The 6,054-nt window shown below is 31.9% G+C and overlaps 1 long non-coding RNA gene across 2 annotated transcripts; it reads right to left on the bottom strand.

The window, feature by feature from the left end:
• Positions 1-241: 241 nt before the first annotated feature.
• Positions 242-5,052, bottom strand: LOC127736398 (uncharacterized). Of its 2 annotated transcripts, XR_007998961.1 has the most exons (3): positions 4,700-5,052; positions 3,472-3,539; positions 242-1,411 (listed from the first exon to the last, which is right to left on the bottom strand). It is a non-coding gene; the product is annotated as an uncharacterized LOC127736398 (long non-coding RNA). The 2 variants fall into 2 exon arrangements; XR_007998960.1 differs by lacking the exon at positions 4,700-5,052 and having other exon boundaries at positions 3,472-3,580.
• Between the last annotated feature and the right edge of the window lie 1,002 nt (positions 5,053-6,054).

Below are 6,054 nucleotides of genomic sequence, written 5' to 3'. Positions count from 1 at the left end.
ATCTTTGTCTGAAAGTCCTGCAAGAGTTATTGTTTCAGAAAATAAAATATATATTACCAAATTTATATCGGTGGTCCGAAATTCTAACTTTAAATCAAAATTAAATAGTCGAAAACTAAAATGCTTATCTATACATGGTTACAGAACAATACATCATAACATTTGAAAATACGCAATATTTCACCGACCGCACTCCTTTATCACAACATAACCATTTTTTATATACAAACAAAAAAGGAAAAAAATTGAACACTATATTACATAAGGAGTAAAATAAATGTTATTTCTTATAGAAATAAATCTCAATTATATTTTAACGACGTGAATTTTGGCATCACCTGCTTCGATGGAGCTAGAGTTGCATCCAATCAATAGAAATCCTTCACTATCCATGCACAGACTCAACGGACGTTTTATTCCAAGATATGTTACAGTTTGTAAGCCAATCAGCTCTCCCTCTGTATTCAATGCATGTAGAGAGTGGTTATTTTTATCGGAGACTATTATGGTATTTGTTTTTGTGATAACAATACCATTTGGATTGAACGGTGTTTGTGGTGTATTGATACTTTTATGACCATTGTATATGAATTTTATACCACCAGATCTTTCTAACGCGACTAAACGTCCTTCTACATTTTCAAATAGATCAATTGCATAGATGTTATAATATGAATCAGTGGATATTCTATCGATATAACTAAACAGTTTTTTTACCCTTTTGATCGTATTCAATCGTTAATTTTCGTTTGTTGTTTTCGTCGAATACAGCAATTTGTCTGGTACAGAATTCTGTGACCGGAAATGGTGGTCCTTGTTCTCGAAGACCTAGAATTATTTCGTTGTCATTATTGATATGTAGGCCCAATATAATCATCGGTGAAGTGCTAAAAACTGTATTTGTTATACCACCAATTGATAAAACTTTTAACTCAGAAGCACGGAACTGTCCATAGTATATTTCATCTTTACTGCCGAGTGCAAAATCAGAACATTCTATATCTAATTCCTGTAATACTTTTATTGATTCCTTCAATAACCGAATAATTAAAAACTTGTATCCGTTCTCATTTGTATTGTACGAGCAGTAAATTGTGTCATTGCCAGAATATTGGATTTTATTGAAAGCAGCAAAATCTGACGCATATGTAGATAGTAGTGACGATATTACTGTTCGGGAAATCTGAGCAGAAATATCACTTTCCTTCTTTCCAATATCTGTTATGAAAATTATAGTATGTGTTTCGGACAATTTAAATCTGGGATGGACACGTTCTTTACAGTTGTCACACATTAATATTGCGCAATCCTTACACTTCCATTTTATAACATTAGGATGGTCACAAAGCTGACAAGACAATGGCGACTGTGCTTTCCTGATGGACGAAGCCATTATGTTTCAAGCAAATTCCTTAAAGTAAATTGTAATACATTTGATAAAAAAACATATTCTACATTATGTCTGAAAAAAGTATTAAGATACCGAACTCCACGGTAAATCAAAAAGGGGGAAGTCCATAAAATCTGACAAGATCAAACGATCGACTGAATTAATCAGAATTTCGGAAAAATGCCTGTTCCAAAAGAGAGAAAACGAGAAAGTCAGGAATATGACAGTTGTTTTTCACTGGTTCTGTTGATTGATAGTGTTTGATTTTTTCACTTTTTATGGACTGCCCCTTTTTGAATTTGATTTGGAGTTCGGTATTTTTGTTGTACTTTTCTACTTATCGATATTGTTAAAGCGAACTAAAGTTCAAACTCGTTAATTCATTTGGAACATTCCAACTAAGAAAAGATAATCCTGAACGATTCACATGTATAGTTAAACTGAGCTAAACTGGATACGTCGAAAATGAAGGCTGTTCCTGTTTTGCATGTGTTATCCGCTATGCCAACCCAAATAATCACAGATGACAAAAGACGAAGTACATTAAGGGGCTAATTTGGCTCTGTAAACTCATCAAAAATAAAAGATTGCCTGATGTCAATACTAATATGTTTTTTAAACACCAGAAGAAAGGCTTTTCAGAGGATGTGAATAATAGCCAAGCCTTGATGACACAATTCGACTGTGACGTCTTTTAGGTAACATTATTAACGAGATTTGTCAGATTTTTAGCCACTATAGGCTAACTGTAAAAACATTTTGACTAAATCATCACAGAGCAGAAGCGTCGCCCAAAATATTTTTGCCAGTGAAAAGATAAACAAAAAATATACTCACTGTTTAAGTATCTTTTTGGGCAACAGTTGTGCTCTAAATTATTTCTAAGCTGTAGAAGCCAAATAGTCTAGCTATTGCATGACTTTGCCATTATACAGAATTTACTGATTTTTTATGGCTGTATAACTCATGAAAAGGGTGTATTTTAAAGCAAAACAGCATTGTTTTTTTTAAAGTGCATACATTCAACAATTGATTTTTAAAATCCGAGATAGTTTGAAATGTACTTGAATTTAGAGCTAAGTTTGCCTTAAATCGTACTTCATCCTTAAAAAAACATAAGCAAACAATTCCAATTATACCGTTACTTGCAATAGCTGAGTACCAAAATACATAAGCTGATGGTATAAAAATAATGAGTTGACTCTTATAGAATCTGTTGTACCTCCTAGTAAATTTCATTAAGTTTCAAGAAGAACAGTAGAGAACAACATTATTTTGTGCAGTTTCCTAAGTAGATTAACGAACAGACTTTTAAGAGGGTCTGGATGGGTGTCCTTCATTTCTGTATTCTTCAATTTTTATGACATTTTTCTCTATTCTTTCAATACACGACAGGAAATAAATGTAACATATCAGTCTTCTATCATACACTTTACTCATATTTTGATACTGGTATCTATGATGAGTTTTTTACAACCACTGGGTCCGACCCGAGAATATCACATGTCCAGTAGTCAGCACTTTGGCGTTGACATTAATTATATATCGATATGGTCATAATTATAAATCAACTGTTTATAAAACTTTGAATTATTCGAAATACTGAGGATTTTTCTACCCCAGGAATAAATTTCCTTAGCTGTATTTGGCAAAACATATCGAAATTTTGGGTCCACAGTGCTCTTTATTTTCGTACTTTTTTTGTCTTTTAACTTTTTTTATTCGAGCGTCACTGATAAGTCCTTTGTAGACGAAATGCATGACTGGCGTACAAAAATTGCAATCCTGGTATCTATAATAGGATAATTTACCAACACAACAAAAAACCTATCACAATTATTCAATACAACTATATCATTATACCTTATTATCTCGTGTTTAGCCAAAAAGAATGCTTACAGCTGTTACCCTTAGTAACATTTGTCATCATTTTAAGTTAATCAAACCTAAATAAATCCAAATGAATAAATTTTACTTAAAGATATCATAGATTAAAACAAATATCTACAGTAAACATCAATACGAAAGCAACCCGACACATTTCCTTTTTAGGAAAACAAGTATATTTATACAGTACTCACTATGACACCAATTTACTTTATCTAAGTGACAAACAACTTCCTTTCGTCTCCGATGTCTAACACGGCTGCTATAAATAGTTTTCTGCCATTAAAATCAATATATGACAAACATCATAATAATTGAAAGGTAGGTTTTTAAAATGAAACAAGGTATTCAATATTTTGATTATGTTGATATATTCGTACTTTAAAAAGTGGTTATTTCGAAATACTAAAGATGTTCTACTCCAGGAATAGTTTACCTGAGCTGTATTTAGCAAAACCGTTCAGAATTTTGGGTCTGCAATACTGAACTTTGTAGACTGGCGTACAAAGTTTTAAAGCTTGTATCTATGATGAGGTTACTTACTTATCCTTTTTTTTGCCATGGCGTTGTCATTTTAAAAATCAAAAACTGTATCTGCATTCAAATATTCATACAAGTCATAATTTTAACAAGGTGTTATATTTGTAAATTTAACCACAATATGTACCATAGTTGTTTTATTTTTGTTAAATGTATATATGTATTGGTAGATTAAATATGTTTTATTCATGTAATTAATGCTGTATCTATTGGGCCTTATTGGGGTTCGTGTTTCTCTTTTCTAGTGTTTTGTATACTGTTGTTTGTCATTTTTTTTTGTCTTGTTCTTTTTTTGCCATGGCGTTGTCAGTTTATTTTCGACTTATGAGTTAAAAGTCGCTTTGGTATTTTTCGCCTATCTTTTGCTGCATTAAACAATATTTATACGTCAACCCGACATATCGGAAACAAGAAATGGACAATGTCAAGCTCTCTTTTTTCCAGAGTCTAGCAGAGGTTATAAAAATCTATACATACTAACTCCAAGGAAAAAAGCTCTCAGTACAGCCTGTAACAAGTTTACAATCAAGATCACGATCGAAGAGTGGAATTGGACTAGTTTAGGAGTACTAGTACTAATCTCTTTCACTTTCTAGATCGGTGGTCAACAAAAATGTACATAAAAGAACATACAACTAAACATTTTTTCCGCGTCTTCTTATAAAACCTCAGTATATATTTTTGTATTTGTTTTTGTTATTTTTGTTCTTATCATGTTTTTTTGAAAACTTATCATTATATCATGCTGCTGTTTGAACGGAAGTTTTGACCGACAATGCGGTATATTTATAACTGTTTTGTTTGTTCTTGCGCTTTTGTTACATGTATCTATTGTACCGTTATTATAGAGGAAAATACTTTATTTTGAAGGTTTCAACTTACATAAATCAAAGTTTTTGAAACTCGAGAGATTACCATAACGTGCGGTTTAGACATCCGTTACTTGTTGAGCAGTGTTTATCGCTCTGTCTTTTAGCTAGTTGTTGTTTCTTGTTGCTGTCTCCTGTTCGTTACATTCAAAATATCACTGTCCTCTTCTTATATTTTGTTAATTTATTCATCAGGTGACGGAAAAGTGTAACTACCGACGATAATTAGGTTTCGTGTCTTTTTTGTTCTCAAATTCTCGAACACTACGGATGTTTGAATTCCAAGAAATACTTTGACTGTTGGATATCCCAATATATCTTGAGTTCAAACGATTTCATTCTCTTTGTTCTTGTTGTGAAAAAAGCTAAAAACTTTAGAATAAAAAGTAATTGATTAACATACATAAAGATAATGAGATGTGGTATCACTACCTATTAGAAAACTATAAAGAAAGACCAAAGGATAAAAATGTTCTTAACAATTGAAAATTCGCTATTTTCACCGATCGTACTCTTTATTTACAGCATTGAGACTCCAAATATAAAAACAACAATGGACATAAAGTTAAAACTATACAAAAAGTATTTCATTTTTCGATAGAAATAAATCATAATGCTATTTTAGCGACATGAATATTGGCATCATTTGCCGCGTTGGCGCTTGAGTAGCAAGCATAGACTACCCGGATATTTAACTCCAAGATCTGTTACGGTTTGTAAGCCAATTATCCCTCCTTTTGTATTCAATGGATGTAGATAATGGTTATTTCTGTCACACACTATTATGATATTTATTTGTGTGACAACAATATCCATTGGATTGAATGGTGTTTATGATGTATTGACACTACTGTGACCTTCGTATATGAATTTTACACCACCAGATCTTTCTAAAGCGAATAAACGTCTTTTTAAATTTTCAAATAGATCAATTGCATAGATGTTATTATAAAGATCAGTGGATATTCCCCAGATAAAACTAAACATTTTTTTACCCTCTTTATTTTACTCAAACGTTAATTTTCGTTTGTTGTTTTCTTCGAATACGACAATTTGTCTGGTACAGATTCTGTGATTGGAAATGAAGACCCTGTTTCTCGTAGACCTAGGATTATCTCGTTGTTTTTATTGATATGTATACACAACATTACCATTGGTGAAGTGCTTAGAACTTTTTTTTCTCTCCGTCAGTTGATAAAATGTTCAACTCAGAACCATGGCGTTGTCCGTAGTATATTTCATCTTTACTGCCGAGTGCAAAATCTGTACAATCTACATTTAATTCCTGTAATAACTTTATTGATTTTTTCAATAACCGAATAATGAAAAACTTATATCCTCTATTTGTTGTATGGTACGAACAGGAAA

This window comes from Mytilus californianus, unplaced genomic scaffold (genome assembly GCF_021869535.1).
Source record: "Mytilus californianus isolate M0D057914Y unplaced genomic scaffold, xbMytCali1.0.p SCAF_30, whole genome shotgun sequence".
Taxonomy (NCBI): Eukaryota; Metazoa; Mollusca; class Bivalvia; order Mytilida; family Mytilidae; genus Mytilus; species Mytilus californianus.
Note: the sequence above shows the minus strand (reverse complement) of the source record. Positions and strands in the feature narration are given on the sequence as shown.